The sequence below is a fragment of the Protopterus annectens genome, chromosome 10.part0 (assembly GCF_019279795.1).
Source record: "Protopterus annectens isolate FY-2018-M chromosome 10.part0, PAN1.0, whole genome shotgun sequence".
Taxonomy (NCBI): Eukaryota; Metazoa; Chordata; order Ceratodontiformes; family Protopteridae; genus Protopterus; species Protopterus annectens.
Genome location: NC_056744.1, coordinates 1,284,708,480 through 1,284,732,979, shown reverse-complemented (window position 1 = coordinate 1,284,732,979; position 24,500 = coordinate 1,284,708,480).

The following is a 24,500-nucleotide window of genomic DNA, read 5'->3' as shown; positions in this document are numbered from 1 at the left end:
GAGGAATGTTGATATGTCTTACTATAGAATCATCAATGACCAGGAAATTTGGCTGTGCACTGGTTTGTCTTAAGGGCTTAGAAGTAAAGGCAGTGGATACAGTGTTACTGTGTGTAGCTTGGGGTGGTATTTTTAACAGATTGTTTACATGATGGCTGAGGACACTTTTTTATTGTGCTGTGCCTGAGGTCTTAGTGTTTTAGGAGGGTTAGCTGTAAATGCCTCAGCATAAGTAGTTTTGTGTATAGGGTCTTTATCCTGTGCAGCTGGCACAGTGCAAGTGCCACTGATAAACTCTATAGGATTAGTTTTGGTTGTATGAGAGAGTTTTTGTCTCCAGCGTTAAAGTTTATTTACACCTCTCTCATACTTTATCCATTTTATTAAAATTAAGTTGGTTGTCAGGTGACATGAGGCAATTGCTGCAATGCCTCAGACTACCCATCTCAACCATAATGGCCAAAGAGAGCATCAGAAAATGCATATCCATAGCTACTGATCTATTAGGGTAGAGTGAGGGAAATTTAAATATTAAATAGGTCAATAAGACAAGGAACTTGATGAGCAACACTCAGCTATGCACAAACTAGATACTTTAGTAGTTAACAAAATCTTTCTAGACAGTAAGGGTATTTTAAGGGAAACTTAAACTGTGAGAGTTCAGTGTCTATACAGATTACAAGGGGGAATTACACTGTAAGATATCAGGGACTATACAGATGACTTCTAGGTGCCGCTGTGCTGAGAGCAGCAGTTCTAGCTAAATACTGAAAAAAAAGGTGAAAACATGCAGATATTCAACACAGAAACACTCTTATCAAGTACATAAGTTGATACTCAGCTTTAGTCTGAATTTGTTGGCCCAGCCACAACACAAAAGAAGATGTAGTGGTTACTCACCAGTGTTTTGTTTAGCTGTCAATGTGGTTACTTTATTTTGACTTTTCAGACTAGTTATGGTGGCCTTTTCCTGTTTACTGGGCACAGCTTGTGTACTGCAGTAGCTATTAGGGGTTATGGGCTTGTTTCTTCCATAGGCTACATAGGAAGTAGAATCCTGAATATGGCATTTTGGGCCTGGGATATTTCAACATCCTTTATGTTTTTGGCTTGATTTATTTGGTTAAGAAGAGTTAAGTTTAATGTTCTCCTTTTTTTTCAAATTTCATTTTATCATTAGTGTCCTATGTATCTAGTTAATTTAGAAAGCACATGGTTAGAGTAACATACATGTCTGCAGCTGAACCATTGACTGGCACTCGCGGCTTTGCTAAACCTACTTCAGTGAGGACACAACAGCATCTTTGATAGAGTCACCTCTGTTGTTTGATGCAGAAAATAAGGAAACATTAAAGGTTATGAAGGACCAAGGGTCATTCCCTTATGACTGCAAGTGTGAAATTCCAGCACCCTCATACATTGCACCTTCAGTAAGACAAAGAGGAGAAAAAAAGAAGAGGCTATGATTCCACCAAAACCTGATGATGGAGATATGGGGCACAGGAAAATAATTTTCTTGGGTGGCGAAAACCAGGGTACCATTTGGCTAGGCTTATATAGGCCCTAGGTCCAATAGGCTAGTACCTACCTATGAACCTATGAGCAAGGAAAAACAGGTTTGCTGGAGCATACTTTGGGGGAATGTGAAAAGTTAAGGGATTTTAAAAGAGAAATGAAAGCACTGATAGATGTAACAGTAGGGAGAGATGCCACTTTTTCAGTAAGGAAATAATGCTGCTACTGAGATGGGCAGGGTAAACTCACCCCAAACATGTCCTGGCACTGATAGTTTTACTAACCTTGGTAGTAAAAAAAAAAAAAGTATTGCCAGGAAATGGAAAAGCCAGGATAAATCTGGAATGCAGAGAGTCAATAAAATAATGGAGGAGGTAAAAGAAACAGAACTGATTTTGATAGGTAAAGGAAAGGGTAAAGTTTTATCAGCCAATGGAAAAGTAGGATGGATCCCAGGGGAAGCAGGGGAAGCAAGAATAAGGGCAGAGGCAAAAATAATAACAGGGAAGCTAGGTAACCACTATTCTTCTCAAAGGGGGAATAATGCAGGCATGTATCCATGAATTAATTATATGGAGGATACATGGAAAAGATCTTTGGGTCAATCTGTACATAGTTTTTAATGTAAATGTTATTTAATTGATTTAAAAGTAGGTTAAGAAAATAGGAAAAAATACTTAATGTGGTCACAACACTTGAAACACTTTAAAAACACAATCCACCAAGGCAAAGCCCCAAACACTCAAGTATTTAAATGCTTTCATTCTTTAATTAATTTAAGAACTTCTTCAGAAAATACTAAAACAACTTGACAACCAGTTTATTTTAAAAATTCTACTAAAAAAAATCATGTGATAATTACAGCCAATGATACCGAGGGGAAGTAAAAAGTGCGTGTTGTCTCATTAATCAACATTATAAAAAACAACGCAAAGAAACTATATCAAATGAACAGACCAAAATTGTCAATCAATAAAAAATATATATACATATACAAAAATATTCCTTTAATATAATCTCTGTACCTGTGAAATGCACTTAATGTTGATCTTTTCATTGAGTCCTGGAGTGTAATCAGCCCTTAATTTAATCTGCCGTGTATATTCACGGCACAACAGGAGTGTTTTATAGTCACCAGTAAACAAATCAGCTGCAACAGAATCTATCACAAAAAATGTGAATTTCTTGAAAACAATACAAAGTGCTGCTTGCTTAGCTAAAGCGTTATTTAAATCTTTCTTTTTAATAGCTAGTAAATGTTCTTCTGAAGTTCTTAAATTTATTAAAGAACAAAAGCGCTTAAATACTTGAGTGCTCAGAGCCTTGCCTTGGTGGATTGTGTTTTTGGGTTAAGAATATACTATAATAAGAAAGATGAGAAAAGAAAAATATTGTAATTCCTAACATCTTCAGGAAAATCATTTTAAGAGATACTCCTGTCATATCTACTAGGGTTGTACCATCATATCAGAGGCACAATGCAAACCAATATTATTACCTTTTTTCCTTCATTTCTATCCCACTACATCCCTTGCCAGATGTCTCATCTCACCAGAAAAAAAAAAAAAAAAAAACAAGGAAAGGGATGATCAATCTTCTGGAGGAAAGAGCCATTATATGGTCTCTCAACCAGACCAGCAAGGACATGAGTACTATTTTAGATTCTAATTAATTCAAGTCATGGAACTTCAGACCCATCCAATATCTAAGCAAGCTCAACATCTACATCCCAAAAGAAACTTTCCACATGGTGACTTAAAGTCCATGCAATATTGAATCAGGCTCACCATCTTCATCACCAAAGAATCTTTACATATGGCAAGTTTTCTATCACTTTTCCATTGCTGTCTAAAAATCACTGGGTGCACTCTTTGGATTTTCAAGATACTTCCAGCTCATCAATATATTGTTCAGAATTTTCATGCACATTTGAATAGGGACCAGTTGCTGCTAATTTTGAATTTTTCTGTTTGGAATAACCTCAAACCCCTCCTCAGATTTATGCTGGCAGTGGCTGTGTACAACAGTCTGCAGAGATCCAGGGTTTTTCCCTAATGTTTTGACTGGCTGAAGATGGATGACTTCAAAGATGAACTCATTAAAATGAGATAGAGATGGGGGGGACTTCTTCATGGCTTTCACTCCTTGGGAATCACTGTGAATAGTGAAAAATCGTAGCTAAACCCACCTCAAGCATTAATATTCACAGACTTTTGCCTAGACACTAAGATGTATCAGGCTTCTTTATCTTCAGAACAATTGCATGATGTATTTTCATATGTCATATCAAGTAGTGAGAGTCAGCAATTTTCTCAGGCTGTATGGCCTTATGGCAGCCTCTATTCAGATGGGTCTTCATACAAGGCAGTCTATACCAATTCTTCAGTGGATATTCCCAGTGATTACAAGAAAAAGCTACTTTACTGACCTAGTTAAGACCTGGTTTTCATGCAGGAAACACTTGATGTGTTGGACCTTATCTTCAAATCTCCTACTTGGCGTGCCCTTGTGGATCTTCCACTGGTAGGTACTTAACAAAAGATGCTTCATTTCTAGGATCAGAGATTTACTTAATTAACTGTGTCATGCATGTCATGTGGTCAGTCTAGAAAGCCATACCATAAATCAATGTAATTGAAATGAAGAAATGAAAGCAGTACTCCTTTCTCTTCTGGTACTGATCACAGGTCCTAGCCTATGAAATATTTCTGTTAAGTTGGGCAATATGGCAGTGATGTGGTAAAGAACAAGTTGGAAGGAGGAAACATTCACATCCCCTTGGCAGAGAAGCTATGAGAATGTGGAATGGGATTTTCAGAACTATTGATTTCTTTCAACATTCCAAATTAAGTAGCCTAGATTTTTTTTCAATAATAATTCTTTATTATTTTTCACCTTAGTCATACAAACATTTGACAGAGAAATACACAGATAATTGCCAAACAAGTCTTCTAACAACATTCTTACAACATATATACACTATTTACATGAATGCTTCCATATTTAGCATAAAGTACATATAAAGATTCTTATCTGCAGAGATAGTATCTTGTAATAATATGGTTCCTGATAGGGTTGGGTTTTATACTATATATAACAAGGGAGTTTAATGTGTTCGGTGCATTAAGCTAATATAATATTGAAAATTTGTTCCCAAATCTTCAGATTATTTAGATGTTTGCTGTGGTTATTGATAACATATTTGTGGGCTAATATATGTTTTATCGCTAAGATCTTAAAATTGTCCCAAGAAGTTTGAGATGGGTTCAGCCAATTTGTAGCTATGTAGAGTTTCATTAGCAGGAAAATATTTATAAGTATGATCATCTGGGATCTAGATAGATTATTTGAAGGGATATGTAATATCATAAATTCCCAAGAAAGCATTGAATTCTGATACCCCATCTTTTGTAGTTGTAGTTTTAAGGAATTCCAAAGTTTACCTATACATTTACAGCTCCAGAACATATGTAAGAGGTCAGCAGTTTCATCTTTACAATATGGGCACTTAGGAGAATTCTTGGGGTTAAATTTATACAAGCTAAGACGTGTATAGTAGGCATTATTGAATATCATGAGTTGGGTAAATGTTAACTTTTGGAGGGAGATTGATTTTGCTGTTAATTTAATTGCATTTATTAATTTACTTTCTTCAACCAATGGTAGTTTTTCTTTCCAATAATTTGATAAGAGAAGGTGGTCTTGATATTTGAATTCTTTTATCAGTTTATATGTGGATGATATATATTTGGTACTTTGTAATATGGCTTGCCATATTGAGGTACATTTCGTTAAATCCTCTTTATTAATAGTTAAGTCTTTAAAGTAGCTTGTGGATAATTCTTTAATCTGCCTCAAAATCACTAAATATGATTTGGGAAGATTCATTTCCTGTCTTAGATCATGAGCAGAATAATTCAAATATGGGTATATATCTTGTAGAGTTAAGTTGATTATAAGTGGGAAGCTTTTTAGGTCTATAAGTTGATTATTAATTCTCAGGTTAGGGTTTCTATGCAAGGGTTGTAAGATCATCATGTATTGAAAGAGATTTAATGATCTAAAGAGATTTTGTAATAATGTTATATAGATTTTAATGCGCTCCATTACAGCATATGATTTAATGATATCGCTGTTTAGAAAAGGTAAAGATTTGGGATTTATATTCAGATTCTCAGCATGTTTGTAACTCAGTCTTATCCAGTTTGGGGACCATTTATTATTTTGTGTATCATAATTAGCTATTCTTAAAATTCTATTGGCATTTATAATTAAGTAATATTTTTCAAAGTCAGGTAAATCTAAACCACCTCTATTTTTCGGGGTCATCAAATTATCGTATGATATTCTAGTTTTCCTTGGTTCCCATATAAATTTAGCAAATTCAGTGTGAACTTGTTTAAAGAACTTCTTGGGAATTAGCACTTGAGTAGATCTAAAGATATATAACAGTCTGGGCAAGACATTCATTTTAATAATTGATACCTTTGCTAATGGTGGTAATTTCAGGTTATTCCATCTCCTTAGATCGGATAAAATGCGTTCCCAATTTAGTTTAACATTATTAAGATAGAAATCCTTGTTATCTGTGGAGAATGTAATACCTAAATATTTAATCTTTTCTTCAGATTTTACTTGCCCTATCAAAGGTAGAAGTGAAAAGGGTTTAGGAGTTTTCAAAGGAAATATATTGTTTTTTTTAAGGTTTATTTTATAGTTTGATATTAATGCAAAGTCTTCAACAGCAGATAGTATTCTTTTGGTATCAGAAACAGGTGTTGTACAATATATATTAAGGTCATCTGCAAAAGCTGCCATAGAGATCTTGGTACCGTAAATTATTGGGGCATTATGGTATACATTTTCTTTAATATGTAGAAATAAAGGTTCTAGATATAGATTAAATAATAGGGGGGGGGGATAAAGGACAGCCTTGTCGGGTACCATTTCTGATTTGTATTATTTTAGAAAACATTTTATTTATATATAAAGTTGTATAGGGGTTATTATATAATATTTGTAATGTTAGGATGAATTCTTGGGGTATATTAAAGTAGGGTAAAATGTTAAATAGAAATTTTATGTTAACTCTATCAAAGGCCTTTTGTGCATCAATAATAAGTGCATACATATTTAAATTCCTTTGATTGGCATAAGAGATTAATGTATGAAGTGTTAAAGTGTTGTCACTGGCTTGCCTAGAAGTTAAAAATCCAGTTTGTTCAGTAGAAATGATTAAGTTCATTATTTTCTTCAGTCTAGTAGCTAAAATAAAAGTCAGGATTTTAGTATCTATGTTTAAAAGTGATATAGGTCTATAATTGTCTGGGTTTTGAAGATCTGAGTTTTCTTTGGGTATAAGAATTGTTTTGGATGCATTAAAATGTAAATCATTAGCCTAGATTTTTTTTAAACAGGCACCCAGTGTTCATTCTATTTACCTCACACTCCAATACAAATGCATCTACACCATTTCTTTGATTCTATCTCAAAACAACTCCACTCTGGAAGCACTACACCAAATGATGTTGCAGAACCCAAAAGTAACTGCAGTCTATTTTATTTATCATGCCCTAGTCATGCTGAACCAGGGAACACTCAATGACAAGCAATCTGCTGCTAATGAAAGGAAAAGAGTGTACACTGGATACTCCTGTTCTATCAAATCCAAGCCACACACAGACTCAAAAATAATCCTTCTAAACAAACTTGTGACTGAAATACAGTGAAACAGTCAAAAACACAGAAAAAATGAATAATTAGGAATTCTGACTTTTCTCCAGGCAATTGCATGACAAATACGGCAGAGTCCTATGAATGCTGCTGAACAGCTGAGAAAGGACTATACACAGACCAGGTACAATCTTACCTGTATGAACAAAGTATAATGGAAACTGAAAATGATGAGAACTCCTGGCTAGGCTCCTCTTTTCCACCAGGTTAACATACTCTAATTAAACCTACTGACAATCCTATTTATTTTTTTCTTCAATTGCCCTTGCTTTAATCTTACTTTAACCTCTCTCTACTCTTCTCTAGAATATCTGCATCAGTCTTATACAATGCCATTTATATGCATTATCTACCGTATAACTTCTGCAAGACTTCATTGTTTTTCATACTCCCTTCACTACACTCTGTTCACTGTCTTCTTCTCTGAGCACTTTGCTAAATCTTCATTTCCCACCTACATCTCTCTAAACTCCATAAATCACTTAATAACTATATAGCAATCCTACACTTTTTAAAAATCTTCTTGCTATCTTCAAATTCTTTGCTTATCCATTATGCACTTTACCATGTGTCTGCTTTTTTGTGAATTATTACATGTTGTGAAATCATGTTAGAATGTAAAATATTTTTTGACTTTCTAAAAAATTTTATGTATTGTATATTCTGCATATTTCCTTTTGAAATTTGTGCCTCACCTGCTTTTTTTAATTGTTGGTGAACTTACTTAGGGGACTAGTTGATGTATTAGTTGATCTGCATGCAATTTCAGTATCACTATCAATTTTGACATGTTACCCCTGGTTGTATATTGAAGTTTTTCTCCCTGGGCCTCTGCTGAAAAGGGTTATTTTAATTGACCCAGTCAGACTACATCAGGAAACAAATGCCAGTAAATAAATAAATAATATGAAATAAAGTAAATGAAGGAAAAAAAAAATCTGTGGGTGAGCATAAGAGGAGAGCAACAGCGAAAACCTCCAGATTCAGCCTACTTCACTAGTCACAGTCCAGTAAAGAAAAACATTAAAGAAAATCATCAGCATTAGGAAGCATTAAGGAAAAACAGCAATGGAATCCCCGGGATTATGCATGCCAGGACCCCAAAACTGAAGAATGTATGAGCTCACATGACAGAGTAAAAACAGTAGTTGTACAGAAGATGACTGAAGAACAGCAGTCAGAAGTCAAAGATGCAGCTGGACAGAGTAAGACTATTGGAAATGCCAGAAATAAGCTGTCGCAACAGAGATCTCACGACATCAAAAAGGCATAGGGCACAGGGCGCCCAGGCAGCAAAATAATCCTAACATTATAAATGAACTCAGTGTCCTGATGCAAAAATGAAATATGACAAACTGAAGCTATTTTTTTCAGCAGCCAGCTGTCTCCATCTTGGACAAAATGCAAAAAGTAGCCACTGGGTCATACTTGAATCAGAATGTACACTTGCTTTTGTTCTATCTAGGACTCCAACAAATGGGTTTACTTGCTTTACTTCATAGATATTTACAGACATCTCAAATTTTATATGGACTGAATAAAATCTACAACAACAAATGGTCAGCTGCTTGCTTCCTTTATGATGGTAAAACAGTCACCAAACTTATTAAAACAAGCACAGAAAAGTGTTAACGTTTCTTCTTAGGAATATAGAACAACATCAGTTTCTACTTTCACAACCTTCATTTCTAAAGTTTCTTTGGACAACATTTGTGCTCAAGCCACCTGGTCCTCCCTGCAAGCCTTTGCAAAGCATTAAAATATGGATATGGCTTATAGATCCAAGTCATCCTTCAGAACTACAGTGATCAAAGGTGTTCTCAAGAGGCATCCAGTTAGGACATATGCCCACAGAATGTGTCCTTTGTGTCCTGCAGGTAGGGTTCTCTAGCACCACATACATAAGTTATGTGCACTTTCCATAATGCTACATCTATGAGGAGAGCTTCACTTGCAAAAAACAATCCATCCTCAACTTCCCTCTCTGTGTACTTTGTGTTCTTGTTTCATGCCAGCCAAAGGTGAAGAAGTCAGAGGAGGGTACATGCATCTAAATATTTCAGGCATGTGCATTAATGCTCTTCTAACACTGCAGGATTGGGGGTTGGGGGGATGGGCAGCCTGGAAAAGTTTTAAGTGCCAAGTTGTTCTAATGCACTCAGTCCTACATGTCATGTAGCTGATGGCTCTAATATTGCAGAAAGTGCATAAAACATTTGTTTCATTCTGTGTCTTTAGGTAAATAAAGGATAGTCAACAAACAAGTCTTATCAGTGCATTGCAGTTATGTCTTTCTTGGCACAGTTTAAGCCTAAAAAGGCACAACACTGATCAAGGCTGGCAGCGACACCTTTTTTGGAAGAACTGCTAATGCTATGTGCTGTCTGGTGTTTGGAGTAAGCCCTATGCTAAAGCCTGCATGCCTTCCTGAGCATGTCTAACAGTGTAAAAGATCAGACATGCTGGTCAAGTCCCTTGTAGGAGCCGCTGATATGACCTGGAATCAGGGAACTTTATCAAACTAGAACTCAACAGAGAAATGTCACTTCATTCAGGAACAGGAAGGTATCCTGCTATTTGATGACTGTTGGGGAGAATTGTAAGCCGCATGGAGAGAAATGAAGAACACTGGCATGAGCTTTCTAGTAGAAATGGACATTGGGTCATCACTGAATCACACTCGCAAAACTGAAATTAGAGGTTATAAAGGATTGGTTTGCCTCTTTTGAAGGTCTTAGAAAGGTGCATGCAGTATATACTGAACAAATTCACAAGGAAATAATTATTCAATTAAAGAGTGGTGTTACCTAACACAGTCTTCCAGCAAAAGTGAGAGGAATTATATAATACCTGGCTTCTTGTTCACAAGAGGCATGAGAAAGAACAAAATGCTAGCAGAAATACTGGTGCTGGAGAGCATCGATTATGAAATGTGCTAATGTTTCAAAGACTCTACTAACAAAAGTTCATAATGGCAGGGCTAAACAGCCCCAAATACTACCAAAGGCCCTGCATTAAGTTAACTTAACATCCATTAAAAAAGAATATAGTTCTTTTACTATACTACAACATATCACATGTTAAAACAAAGTAATAATACATTTGGGTTCCTTCCTTATTTGTAATAGGGAACAACCAACATGATTGTACATCTGGTTTGCTATCACTGGATTGTATTATGTACATTGTGCTGATACATAAACTTTAATACAAACACTACATTTCAGCGGACATCTTATTTTACTTCCACTGTCATAGCATATTTGTTGAACTCAGCCTTCAACTGCTTGACTAAAAGTACCTGAGGGATCTGATGGTATTCAAATGCATGGAAGGCATTAACGTGGAATGTAGTTGTTCATACCAGGTATGCATTTGGCACTTTGTGCCACTGTGCTGTGATAACAGAAATGTAATGATGGAGTTATTTTTTCAAAGTAGCAGGAGTATGTGATAGAAGTGATACAAATCCATGACAACAGTAGGGTCAGGGGATGATGAAAAATTATACACGAGTATATTATTCCTCAAACATCCTAATCACCAACAGTCAAATGACTGAACAACTTTCATCGGCTATACATTCAATCAAGCATCTTTTTTTTTTTCTTAAGTGGGACAAGCTCAACTGCACCCTAATACCCCTTGCTGCTTATATATACACCAGTTGTGTGGCTGTACAACAGTACAGTAAAAGGGAAAAGAACTAAACCCCACTGTCCACCAATCTCGCACCAAGACCAACACCACAAGTTTGACGAAGTTTGAATCAATCAGACTATTTAGATATTCCCACTTCAACTATAGAAACATGCATCAGCAGATATTGCATCCACACACACATATATGATATGTATATATATATATATATATATATATATATATATATATATATATTTATTTTTTTTTTCCATTTTAAAATTTGTTTACCAGGAAAGTCCACCTGGGACAAAGCCCATTTTCAGTGAAGGCCTGAGGAAAGTCCAGCTTGGACAAAGCCCATTTTCAGTGGAAGTCTGAGGAGAAGCACTCCAGTTGCATGTCTTTCAAATGTGGGAGAAAATCCACAGAAATGCAGGGAGGACCAGCAGACTCCACATAGAAGGCACCCCAGCCAAGAATTGAACCAGTGAATAACAACACTAGTTACAGCACCGCTATATATATATATATATATATATATATATATATATATATATAAAATAGGTTACATTGCATGGAGGCTCTGCTCACATAACACCAGAAATAGAATATACTAGCTCCCAGGTCAGACAACCTCATAGAAAGCGGAAAGAACATAAGAGTTGATTAGGTGAAGTTCAACTGTTATATAATTCAGCCAAACAGACCACCAACAATAGCACCTTCATATATATATATATATATATATATATATATATATATATATATATATATATATATATATTTATGCGCACACACACACGCGCGCGCGCACACACACACACACACACACACACGTATATGTTTTAGATAACTGATATAGGAAAATATTTTATAAATCATCTCTGCTTGACACGTTGTATATTCAGAAAGCCAAATCCAAATTATTTTCTGAGAGGCTCCCCAACATAATATAATTTTACATCTCATGGTAAATGTTTAAATGCAATGCACTGATTATGCATTTCCAGTAAAACTGTTCAGAAATATTGTGGCATTTTCAAAAGATGCTGTCAATAAAACTGCTATATTTACGGCAGATTTTAAATGCCACTTGCAGAAAGCTTCAATGTATCAAGGCTTTAACCTTTAACTAAAACCTTTACAATCTTCTTAAAGGATTAAACACAGGGGAAAAAATGTAATATCCATTCTGTTGAGATTCAGCCTTTTGTAACATACTGTGTTTCCTCATTAAACCTTTAAATGATAAATATTAGGGGACAGTCACATCAATTAGTAAAACAAAGTAAGAGAAATGATTGGCATTGTTATCGCCCTCATCATCTTTTGATTTTTTTTAATCAGACATTTAAAGTAGTATGTAGTCAATAATGTTTACTTTTGTATGACAGAGAAGGAAGGGGGGTGGTGTGTTTCTGTTTCCTATTCAGCAAGACCTTCTCTGGTGCTTAAGGGGTAGTAGCTATCTTTGTATAAAAGAATGAGTTATGTTGCATTTGATATAGAAATAAATGTCAGTTATCAGAAGCACCACTTCTCAGTTACACAACACAGTATAATTTATTGATTAAGTTTTATTTTACCAAATACTTTTTCTTTTCTGCATTACTTCTATCTCAAATTTTGGGCAACAGCCAAAGATGTAAATCTTAAAGCTGTAATGTGGATTGCCATATGAATATAACATTAATGCAAGCGAAATAAATCATAGTACTTTTATTTTAAATGATGATAATATGGCCTGTGTGCTATGTATACTGTTCAAGAAACTTAGGCTGGAGTATGAACTTGGTATATCTAGGGTTTGCAAAAGAGATTAGGAAAAAGATGGGACCATGGTAGCTACAAAATTCTCATCCCAAGACAAAAAGGAGATCCTTGTAGTTCTCATCTGACACTTATTAATGATTCACTGCTAATGAAGAAAGCTAGCTGTCAGCACGCCATTTATGTGCATTGACACATACTATGTATGCAAGATACTGTAAAGTTTTAAAAGTCCTATGTGCTCTGCTGTGTGAGTCATTTGACAGGGCTGGAGTAAAGTTAATTAAGTAATAACCCACGTTTGGGTGTGGGTAATGCTGGATTTACCCACGGTTGGTGTGGTTTGGTCACGAGGGCGAAGCCCGAGTGGCCGAACAAAGATAATTGTGGGTAAATCCAGCTTTACCCACACCTAGAATAGGTTATTGATATTATACAATGACATTATTTAAGAAAAAAAATACTTACTTTTCTTAAATAATGGCATTGTATAATGCCTCTGTGCTGCCCTTCCGCAGCTGTCTGGTATTCTGCGGCAGTTCTGATGTACTGCGCATGCGTATGCTTACGCAGTACATCAGAGCTGTGTGTGGAAACAATGGAGAAAGCAAGATCTCCGTTGCTTTTTAGAAAGTGTCTCACTATGTTAAAGGAGTTTAACATAGCGAGACACTTTCTGAAAAGCAACGGAGATCTTGCGTTCTCCGTTGCTGTAACAAAAAAAAAAAAAAAGACATCCTAATGGAAAAAGTCCAGGCGACCGGACCTTTTTCCATTAGTATAAGTCTGATTTACAACGTGCACGCTGACCAATCAGCGTGCATGTTTTGGAATATTAATGGAGGGGGGGGTCACTGTATAATAGTGGAATTACCATGGTGACCTAATATGTGTTCTGTGCCTCTGTGGCATCACGAACTGTAAACAAACTCTTTTCTCTTGCAGATCTGACATGATGCAGGAACTGAAGGGACTCAAGACAGAAAGTACATGTTTAAGGCATGTTTTTATGCTTAATACTCTGAAGCTGTTTTTTCTCATTTTTATCTGCCTCAGGACTATGCCAAGTATTAAACTGAGTGACATCTGTGCAAGTAGGTTTTCTAGTGCAATAACTCTACCATTACACCTTTCAACCCCTTATCAGAAGAAATCTTGACAAAGCCAAAAAATAATGGTTGGTCAAAGACCTAAAATCATGGACAAATTTTAAATATTGCTTTTATAGATGTAGATAGTTGCTAGAATAACATTTTTTTGTTAGCATGCACTTTCTTAAGCATATGAAGTCTAAAAATTCAAGTCTGTTATTATTTCATGACTTTCGTCTTCAATGATTTGATACCACTAATTCTACATGGAAAAGATCAAAAATATGAGGTGAAAATCTATCCGGACATTCTGCAAAAATCTGGACATTTGAGAGGTATGTCTACCATTAGTTTCAGTTTTCAGTTCTAGTAAACAAACATTAAAAGTAATTCTTTTAAACTACAGAATGAGTTGCAAGTCTTGTACTTGCATTCATATGAGCTTTACTGGACCAAAAGGGTTATTTTTCATAAAAATCTTCTGTTTTTGGCTCCAAATGATAACCTTACAACTACCAACATCTCTAAAGTTGGAAGGAAACCTCCAAAAATTGAAGTCCTGGGTTCAATAATGTGAGCTATTTCACTTTGTAACCGGCTTTGGGGACAAGCTCGAAAGACTCCAGTGTGCCATATTTCTTTGTGTTGCAGGTGAGGAAGCTATCAAAGTATTTATTTATTTTTTTCTTTCATATTGGAAGAAAAGACTAGCAAGGATAATCAAAAATGTAAATTTTGGTGATTACTGCAATTGATAAACTGCACCTTATGTGAGATGTTTACTTTTTACAAGGCATCTGGGTTCAAGAGTCTATTGAGGCTTATGTCACTGAAAACAGGACTGTGAATTTGGAGACGTCAGAGACAGAATAGGCTATGGCCTAAGAAATGGTCTTCAAAGGGGCAGATTACTGATAGAAAATGATTTAATGATGGAAAACACAATAAATATGTGTAGCCAATCAGTCTACTAAGCTGTACAAACCACCGAATAAAGCAATGCAATGTTACACTTCTAAAAATGATAAATAAATTGTTAACCAGGGAGGCCCACAGCCCCTTTTAAGGGGTGATCTAGCAGCAATACCTGGGTAAGTGACTTGCTCAAGGTCACACAGCAGACAAATAGCGGATAGGGGAATCAAACTCTGTCTACCAGCAGCTACAGCTCACAGCTTTAACTCTCTGTGCCAACTGGCCCCTTTTTAGGGGTGACCTAGCACTTACCTAAAAAGGGAGGCCCACAGCCCCTTTTAAGGGGTGATCTAGCAGCATTTACCTAGGCAAGTGACATGCTCAAGGTCACACAGCAGACAAATAGGGGAATCAAACCCTGTCTACCAGGAGCTACAGCTCACAGCTTTAACTCTCTGTGTCAGCTGTCAGATAGCGATGTGCCTTGTTTCTAAGCTGGCCTCAAAGCCAGCCTAGACCAAAATATTTAATGCATTTTATCTTGATTCAGTACTTCAAACCTATATCCAAAATGTTATTACCTTCTTTTATTCTCACTTAACATCCAATAAACTGAACTCATAGTTAACCCAGACAAGAATATTTACTGCATGTTGTTTTTGTACTCCAACCTAATTTAATCTATGATTATTATTTTTCTTTGAACTATCACAGCCAAAATACTATTTTCTTTTCTTATTCTTCCTTACACCCCTTGTACCCTTCATCCACAACAGGAAGTCAGCCAGTAAGCCTTCTGTATTTTACCAGCCACATAGCATTTTACAATGGCAAAGAATAAGTCATGAGAGCCACTTTACCTGCTTCTGGAAAGTGTCCCAGTAGCTGGCACAAAGAAACTATACCAGGTTACAAGACAAAGACAGAAAGATAAAGAAGATAGTCAGACACCCTTCATAAGGGATGCCAGCAACAACCTGCTCACCAGTCCACATCAAAGCAACTTTTGAACGAAGAAAACCCCACAGAAGCTGTACTGCACCAGACACTGCCTACGATGAAAGAAGAGCAGGAACACATCCTAAAAGAAATAAGAACAGCACTAAGGGAAAAGAAGTCAGGGAAAACAGCAGGCTCAGATGAGGCCACAGCAAATATGATCAAGATGTTGCGTGAGATAGGAAAAATGGCTCCTCAGGGTACTCATGACAGTATGGAGAAAAAGATGAATGACAGATTACTGGATAACAGGCATAGTAGTGCCAGTGCTCAGGTGCAAAGTTGACATTCACAACTGTGGGCAGTGTAGAGGTATCAAACTCCTGTCACCTTGCATGAAATTTATGGAGAGGGTAATTGATAATGCAAATATGCAGAGTAGCAAAAAGTAAGATGAGAGATGAACAGATAAGGATGCAGCACAACTGATCCAATGTTTGCAGTGAGACAGATAGCTGAGAAGAAGCTAGAGATGAGGAAAGAATCCAACTGGGCATTTCTAGACTTGGAGAATGCCTATGACAAGGTCACAAGAAAGCTGATTTTGGTAGAACTTCAGTAGTTTGAAGTCCCCGGAACATTGGTAAAATTAGTGCAGATTATGTACAAGGACCCAGTGACACAAGTGCAAATGATATTCAGTCTCACAGAGAGATTCCCAGTGAGAGTGGGTTTGCATCACGGTTCAGCTCTGAGCCCTCTGGTGTTCAAACTGGTGATGTACTACATCACCAAACAGGTCAGAGGGGAGAGATCAACAAACTTGCTGTATGCAGATAATGTAGCATTACAGGCAGACTCTGAGCAAGAACTTCAGCAAAGGATAGGGGAATGTAATACAAAACTGAAGACACATGGGATGAAACTGAGTACCAATAAGACAATTGTAATGACAGCAAATGTGGGAAATCAGAAGATGCTGAGAACTGAGACAGAAGGGAAAATAGAGGAACAGGTTAACAGCTTCAGGTATATAGGAGGGGTGGTTGAGGCAAAAGGAAGTCTGAATGGGTAGGTCAAAGCTAAACCCAGAGAGGCTGCAGCCAGCTGGCATAAAGTGTCAGGAGCAGTGTGTGACAGAAGAATGCCAAAAAAAGCTGAAAAGTTAGGTGTACTAAACAGTGGTGCAATCAGTACTACTGTATGGTACAAAAACATTGGCAGTGAAGGCAGAGCAGTTGAGAATGGTAGAGGTAATGAGGATGAAGTGCCTGAGAGCAGTGGTAGGATGTACACTGTGGGACAGATGGAGAAATGAAGACATCAGAGGAGAATCCAAAGTAGTTCCAGTTGCGGAGAAAGTCAAAGAGAACAGATTACGGTGGTTCGGGCACATGTGCAGAAAAGCAGAAGGCAACCTGGTGAAGAAGATTTGGGAAATACAGGAAGAAGGCAAGAGAAAATGAAAGTATATAACAAAGAGATAGATGGATTGTGTGAGAGACGACCTGCAACAATCAGGCATGACTGTCAAGGAATATAAGAGAGTAGCAAAGAATTGAGGGAAAGAGAGAGAGGTGATAACAGTTGACATGACACCCCAACCCCATGTAGAAAATGGGAAAAAGGGTTTTGTTGATGACTGATTGATGATTGGCGACTGATGATAGCACTTGGTATACTCAGCAATGTAAAAATTACCTGATGCTCACAGATAATGATATTTTACTTAACTTGTCACTGTTTGCGAGACATACAAATACATAACCAAATTTGAGGCCTCACTGTCACAACCAAATACATCCTGTGAAGTATTACCCACCTATGTTCCATTCCGCACATACCTATACTACATTACCATATGCTGAGGCTGTTAAAAATATCCTTGCTCAAACTACAATGGTCTAGTAGGAGCAAGGCCCAGTGTGAAGCAAGCACTACAGCAACAATAAGTGAAAACACAACTGAAAGTGATCAAGAAACAGCATGCATATAAAATCTATTAGGCAAAAGCAATCTACAAACACAAATAAAAATCAACTGTAGATTGGTTACTCCATAGTTATGCATGCTGATTTCTCACCCAGAAAATTGAACAAAAGCATGGTGACAATGAGCTGTCTTTCAGGATCCAAAATTGTTAACATTTCAAGGGCCCTGAAGACCCTTAAACAGACAAATAGGTCCATGTAGTGGTAAATGACTTTTCATGCAAAATGTTGATAGACATGACAGAATTCTCCAAGCATGTCACAAATGCACAAAATACCCTTGTATCAAGTGGAATCCTTACATTACCAAGAATAATGCTGAAGTATAAAGAAAATATGATTGCTTTTAATAGCTGGTTAAATAGCTGTTGTCATTCTAGCAGTATTCAGTATGTGTTGGCAAGGAATGAGATGCTTGACTACCAGACTTGTTTTGCAAAGGATGGTTTGTACCTTTCATTCCAAGGCTTCTGCACATTTTCATCCAAAACAACTCATAGCAAAAAGTATTTACTGCAGTTCAAAAGAAGTCCTTGCCTTTATCAACTCCTCACTTATTAGACCCATCATAGAGTACAGTGTCCCTTTGTGATGTACCTTACTAAGCATACCAATAAATTGGAAAGACCCCTGAACTTCTTAAGTAAGATCAGGAACTTAAAAGATCCAAGCTACCAAGGGAGGTTACAGGTTATATCCCTATAGTTGGCACTATACAGACTACTTGGGATGCTCTGTGTCTTGTTTACAGGGGCATAAGAGATCCTGTACTCCAAAAACTTGTATGCCTACAAAAATGAGATAGTTCTGCTAACATTAATGCCAGAGCTCATCTACTTCAACAAATAATTAAGACAAGGTGATTGGATAGATTTGTCACACAATGTCACACACCTAACACTTCTCTGTAACAAACTTCCTGTCCAAGTTATGCAGTGTGACACATAGATGTATATTTATGACTGTTTAGTCTCTCCTTGAAAAGAGAGTTAAGACTCTAAGGGAGGGTATTGACAAGGTGGAAATGATATGATACTATGATCCTAAGATCATCATAGAAGAGACAGAATTGTGAAGACCTGAGACTGTGTAAAATGAAATAAAAGCACCATTCAGATATTGTAAGATAATAATAATATAAACAATGAAAATGAAGATATGTATACAGGTAGGCGAGCAGGGAAAACAAAATGGCACATGGTAACAAATAATAACAAATGAGAAGTCAAGTACCACACTCAGTCTACACATTATGGTTATAGGTGTTTAAAGGGGTAATGTAGAACAGAGAAATAAAATCAGAAGATTATCTGGACACACAGTTTATTTTGCCACATTGTGTTTAATGGAAAGCTCAGCAACATAGTATTAATAATGTGCAATCAAACAAGTAACTACAGCCAAAAGTGCTTGATGGCCAGAGCAGCACTGTGAATGAGATGGAGTAAGAATTCTGGTCAGATGTGATGTGAATAGATGACAAAGCAGTTATGTTTAAACTGAATACCGGTGCTGAGTGCAGTATTATAGCTGAGCCAATAGTTCACATACTGACATTAAACTGCACACTTAATTAATTTGCTTGTTTGCTAGTGTGATATTTGTGGCATACATTAAAACCACTGTATCATAATTAGCTGAACTTTATGCACAACGATAAGGTATACAATATAATACAAAGTGTAATGTAAGAAATGCTAAGCATTGCACAGGCCAGCTTTTGGAGGTGTGAGCAATGTGTAGACCAGCTAACTCATTGTGCCCAGTGGTATACCCCCTTTAAACAATGCCAACCTTAGGTAAGCAGGTTTGCCCATAGCTTAGCCTTTTCAAAATGTGTTTCAGACATACATAGTTAAAGCAATCAGGCATGTTGGGCAAAAATGTTCAGTGTTTGCTGAAACTAGTTTGGCTGGCAGTGGAGTGTGTCTCTTTGTCCACTGTTGTGAAGCCTTGGAGTTGGTATGTATATATATATATATATATATATATATATATATATATATATATATATATATATATATATATATATATATATATATATATATATATATATATATATATATATATATATATATATATATATATATATAAATATATATATATATATATATATATATATATATATATATATATGTATATATATATATATATATATATATATATGGATCCCCTTCAAAACATCTAAAATTCATGACATCGAACCTCAAAACATTGAGATCATAACATCTAAAACCCATAACGTCTAAAACTCATAACATCAAATTTCATAACATTGAAACTTTGCATCACAACTTCAAAACCTACAAATCACATTTAAATAACATCCCCTCCACCTAAAACAACACCAAAATAGTAAACACATTTTGTACTACATTTCTGCAGGGGGGCAAGTCCTCCTGCACCCCCCACACCCCCTGAAAATTAAATATATCAACTCCAAGATCACACTACAGTGGGGAAAAAGTTAATTTCCTAACCCCACTGTAATGCGATCTCAGAGTTGGTATATTTAATTTACGGGGGGGGGTGCAGGGAGCTTGCCCCTGTGCAGAAATGTATTACAAAGTGTAGTTGCTACTTTGGTGTTCTTTTAGGTGGAGGGGAACTGAACCTGTGAAAAGAATCAGTATACAGTCATATGTTCCATAACCCACTACATAACATAAATATGTGAACTGGAGTACAGCAGTAAGCCCAGAAGTGAGGTGTAATTGTAATAGTGTGTTGAAGTCCCCAGTAAAACAAAAGGACCTCACAGAGTGTACATACACATTAATCATGGATACCAGGCAAACATATAAGGTGTAATGATTAATAACTCAATGCCAAAAAGGCACTATAATACAAAGTGTAATGTAAGAAATGCTATGCATTGCACAGGCCAGCTTTGGAGGTGTGAGCAATGTGTAGACCAGCTAACTCATTGTGCCCAGTGGTATACCCCCCTTTAAACAATGCCAACCTTAGGTAAGCAGGTTTGCCCATAGCTTAGCCTTTTCAAAACCAGCCAATTGCTGAAAGGTGCGGGAAATCGGCCCTACTTAAACCCAAAAGGCAGGAATACATCTCATAACTGGTTGTAGCTTCCACTTGCAGGCACTATGGCAGTAAGGGGAGAAGGTGTGCACTTCCAGGCGCAGCACTGGTGCATCCATGAGTCCAAGGTCATGGCAGGACTCCTAGTTAAAGACCATACTCAGAGACTGCTGCAGGGCCAGTACCAGGGCTCCCAATATAAGGCAGAGGCCTGGGACTGTCTCGCCTGTGACCTCACCAGTGCCACTGGCATACCCCGAACTGGTGAGCAGGTCAGGCACCACTATGCTGACCTAAAGTGGCATAAGGGGGACCTCTTGGAGGAGTGGCTCCAAGAGGCTAGAGCATTAGGAGATGTTCCAGCCATGTGTAAGTATCACCCCAGTATGTGTGTAATAATTGCCAGCTCAGGTATATCATGGATAGGTATGGCTAAATATTCCTCTTATGTCCCCCACAGATGCAATGGAGTGGGCCGAGAACTAGGAGGCCCACATCAGTCGCCTGGCAAGGTTGCGACATGAGGCAGGTCAGTAATACTCATGCATTTGCTGTCATAGGAAATAAAAATAAAAGTATTAGTAAATTAATTGCTTGTATAAAACCTGTATTGTACAAGGCAAGTACTGCATACACTAGAGAATATGGGCAGGAAGAGTTTCATATTGTTTGTAAGTCAATAAAAGTGTAATAGCCTGACAAAACAGGTTTAACTGTTGGACTCCATGTGTATATCCTGGTATCATACGGTAATGTAGATATGCGATCATGTAATAGTACTGTAGTATTAAGCACACCGTGCACCATAAATTAAATGTGTAGGAATGCCTGTATATGACAGGTGTAATCCCCAGAGGCCATTTAGTACAACTTAAAGACATATAGACAGTAAATGGAAAATTCAGACAACAAAAATGGAATAGCACATGCAACTGAGATGTGAAATGTTGTTTATTTAGCACACACAGCCATGGTTCGAATCCTGCCAGTGGTAGTAGTCTGCATACAGAATCATAACCCACAACTGTACAGATATGTCCAGAATGTCAATTAAAGTGGCCCATATCTGTTGCCTATCAACCTCTTCCCCTGGGAAATCAGTGGGCTGATTCCAGACATGTAGGCAGCTAACAGGAAATACAACTGATTGACACACAGCTATGAGAAAAAGATGGCAGACAAGCAACTCCCCAATACCTTATGTGACTAACAAGTGACGTATGTCCCATTTACACCCCAACTTGTCAAGGTGTAGTCAGAGTGTGTACAGTAACAGAGTGAGATGTATGTGCATAATAGTAATGCGGAATCTGGTACTGTGTGTGGGAACATTCAGGTAGTGCTAATAAACATTCCTTTCACAGGTCTGTCAGATACCAACACTGACAGATTGATTTAAACCCTGAACAATATCTTAATGAAAGTTCTCAGTGCTTTACTAATATTGATACTGAACCAACCCAGAGTGAATTTTTGAGTAACCCAACAATAACAACAAACACCCAAGGTGATTTTAAAATATTTAACTACTCGAAGAATGTTATGAGTGGTGAACATGCCAACTTGTTTTCAATGGGATTTAACTTTGTACCATGTCAAAAGGGTAGAGTGGTTAATTCTATCATTGATTTGAAATTATTCATTAGGAAACTGAATCTAAAAATGTTTTTCAATAATACATCCAATGAAAATATGTTTATTCAACAAGATAATAAACTGTCTAAACCTAGTGTGTTCAACCCCCCGACTCATGAAAAAATAGCTCTCTTTGAAAAAATAACAGAAAGAGATATAAGGAAGTTTTATAAGCAATATAAACAACCAATACATACTAATATGGAAAAAGAACAACAGAAGATATTTGACCATATATTAGGAATTAAGGACATCAGGATAATGAGACCCGATAAGGGTAACGGGGTTGTCATAACGGATAAAGGGGATTATATATCCTACATGACAAATATGTTATTTAGTGAATCATACTCTGAAGTCAGTTTAAATGAAATTAATATAGCTAATCAAAGAATAGACAAGTTACTCGAAGACATGTTGATGCAGGGGGAAATCTCTGAGGAAGAATATACTTATTTGAAAAATGATTACCCAGTAATAAGTGGATTTTTTGGAATACCCAAAATTCACAAGGGTTTAAACAACTTACAATTTAGACCTATAGTTGATGGTAAGAGAAGCAAAACATGCTTCATTGGACAATATTTGGACCATCACTTTAAGAAATGTATAGTTAAATATCCTTACATCACTAAAGACTCTTGGGACTTTCTGGGCAGGTTGAATCAGATAAAAATGAATAGTGGGGACTTATTTGTCACAGTGGATGTATGCAATTTGTTTACATGTATTCCACATGACATAGGATTAATATGGTTAGAAGAACAAGAAAAACGGAACCGGAACAACCCACCAGGCTAGATTCAAAGGCAACACCAAGATGAATGAAAATTGTGAAAGCAGCGACTCAGCAAATCAGTTCTGTGCGATGCAGGTATCTAACCTGTTCCCAAGGTAGCACAAGTTTGAAAAAATCTTAAATAACAAGGCAGTCAATCTGCAAAACAGTTGTAGAAGGTATAGGCACAAATACCATAAATGACATAAAAAGATATAGTCCCAATTTGAAATGCAGGCTCTTTCCTCAATAAACGAGAGTAGATAGATAGAATTCACCACAAAAAGCTTTAATCCACAGCAATAAAACACTGGCGCCTTTTTTGACACTTCCAGGCTTTTTCAAGGTTAAAACACTATCATAGTCAGTCAGTATTTATACATTAAATGATCGACCAATTAAATTATTAAATTGTTAATTAATTCGAATAAAACAGTCATTTCTTAAAGTGCAATGGTGCAAGTATTGTTGCTAATATTTTACTCATTTAAGCAAAATATGCTAATAAAATTATACATGGAAATATAAAGTATATAACAATGTGAAATTTCAATCATTATAACATAAATATAAATATATAACCATATGTAAATATCTTTCTTTAGTTCATTGTAAATCTACATACATAATTAACTAACTGTTCTACATGAAATAATTTTGTTCTAAAAATTCACATACTGATTTATACAGAATAAAAATAAAATAAAATAATTAAATATGATAATTATAATAATGGCTACTTCCAAATCTAATTTGTGTAACTGTATGTGTATGGTTAGAAGAACAACTATTTGAATCTAGAATATACGAACAAACTAAAATTAATACATTAATTAATCTTATGGACATAGTGTTGCATAATAATTTCATATTTTTTGAAGGAAATTATTATAAACAGACAGATGGAGTAGCCATGGGGGCAGCTTGTGCCCCCATGTATGCAAACCTTATAATGACATACTGGGAGCAAAATTTTGTATTCAAAAGTGAATATTGGAAATATATTAAATTATATTTAAGATACCTAGATGATATTTTTATCATCTGGGATCATGATAAAAATAAAAAGAAATTAAATACATTTCTGGAATACATTAATAACAATGTTAGATTTTTAAAATTTACACACACCATTGGAGATGAGGAAGCCACATTCTTGGACGTTAAAATTACACATAATAAAGATAATGGCAATTTAAAATCTAATATTTTTAGGAAGTCAACATTCTCAAATTCTTACCTCCATTATGACAGCTGGCACCCTGACCATCAGAAAAAAGCTGTGGTCAAAGGCCAGATGGTCAGGGCGGCCAGAATGGTCAGTGAGGAAGATGAGTTTATTAAAGAAATTAAATTCATGGCTACCATGTTTACCAACAGGGGATACCCTGGTACATTTTGTGAGAATATACTTGAAGAAGTTAGAAATAAGAGACTCAGGGGAATATATGA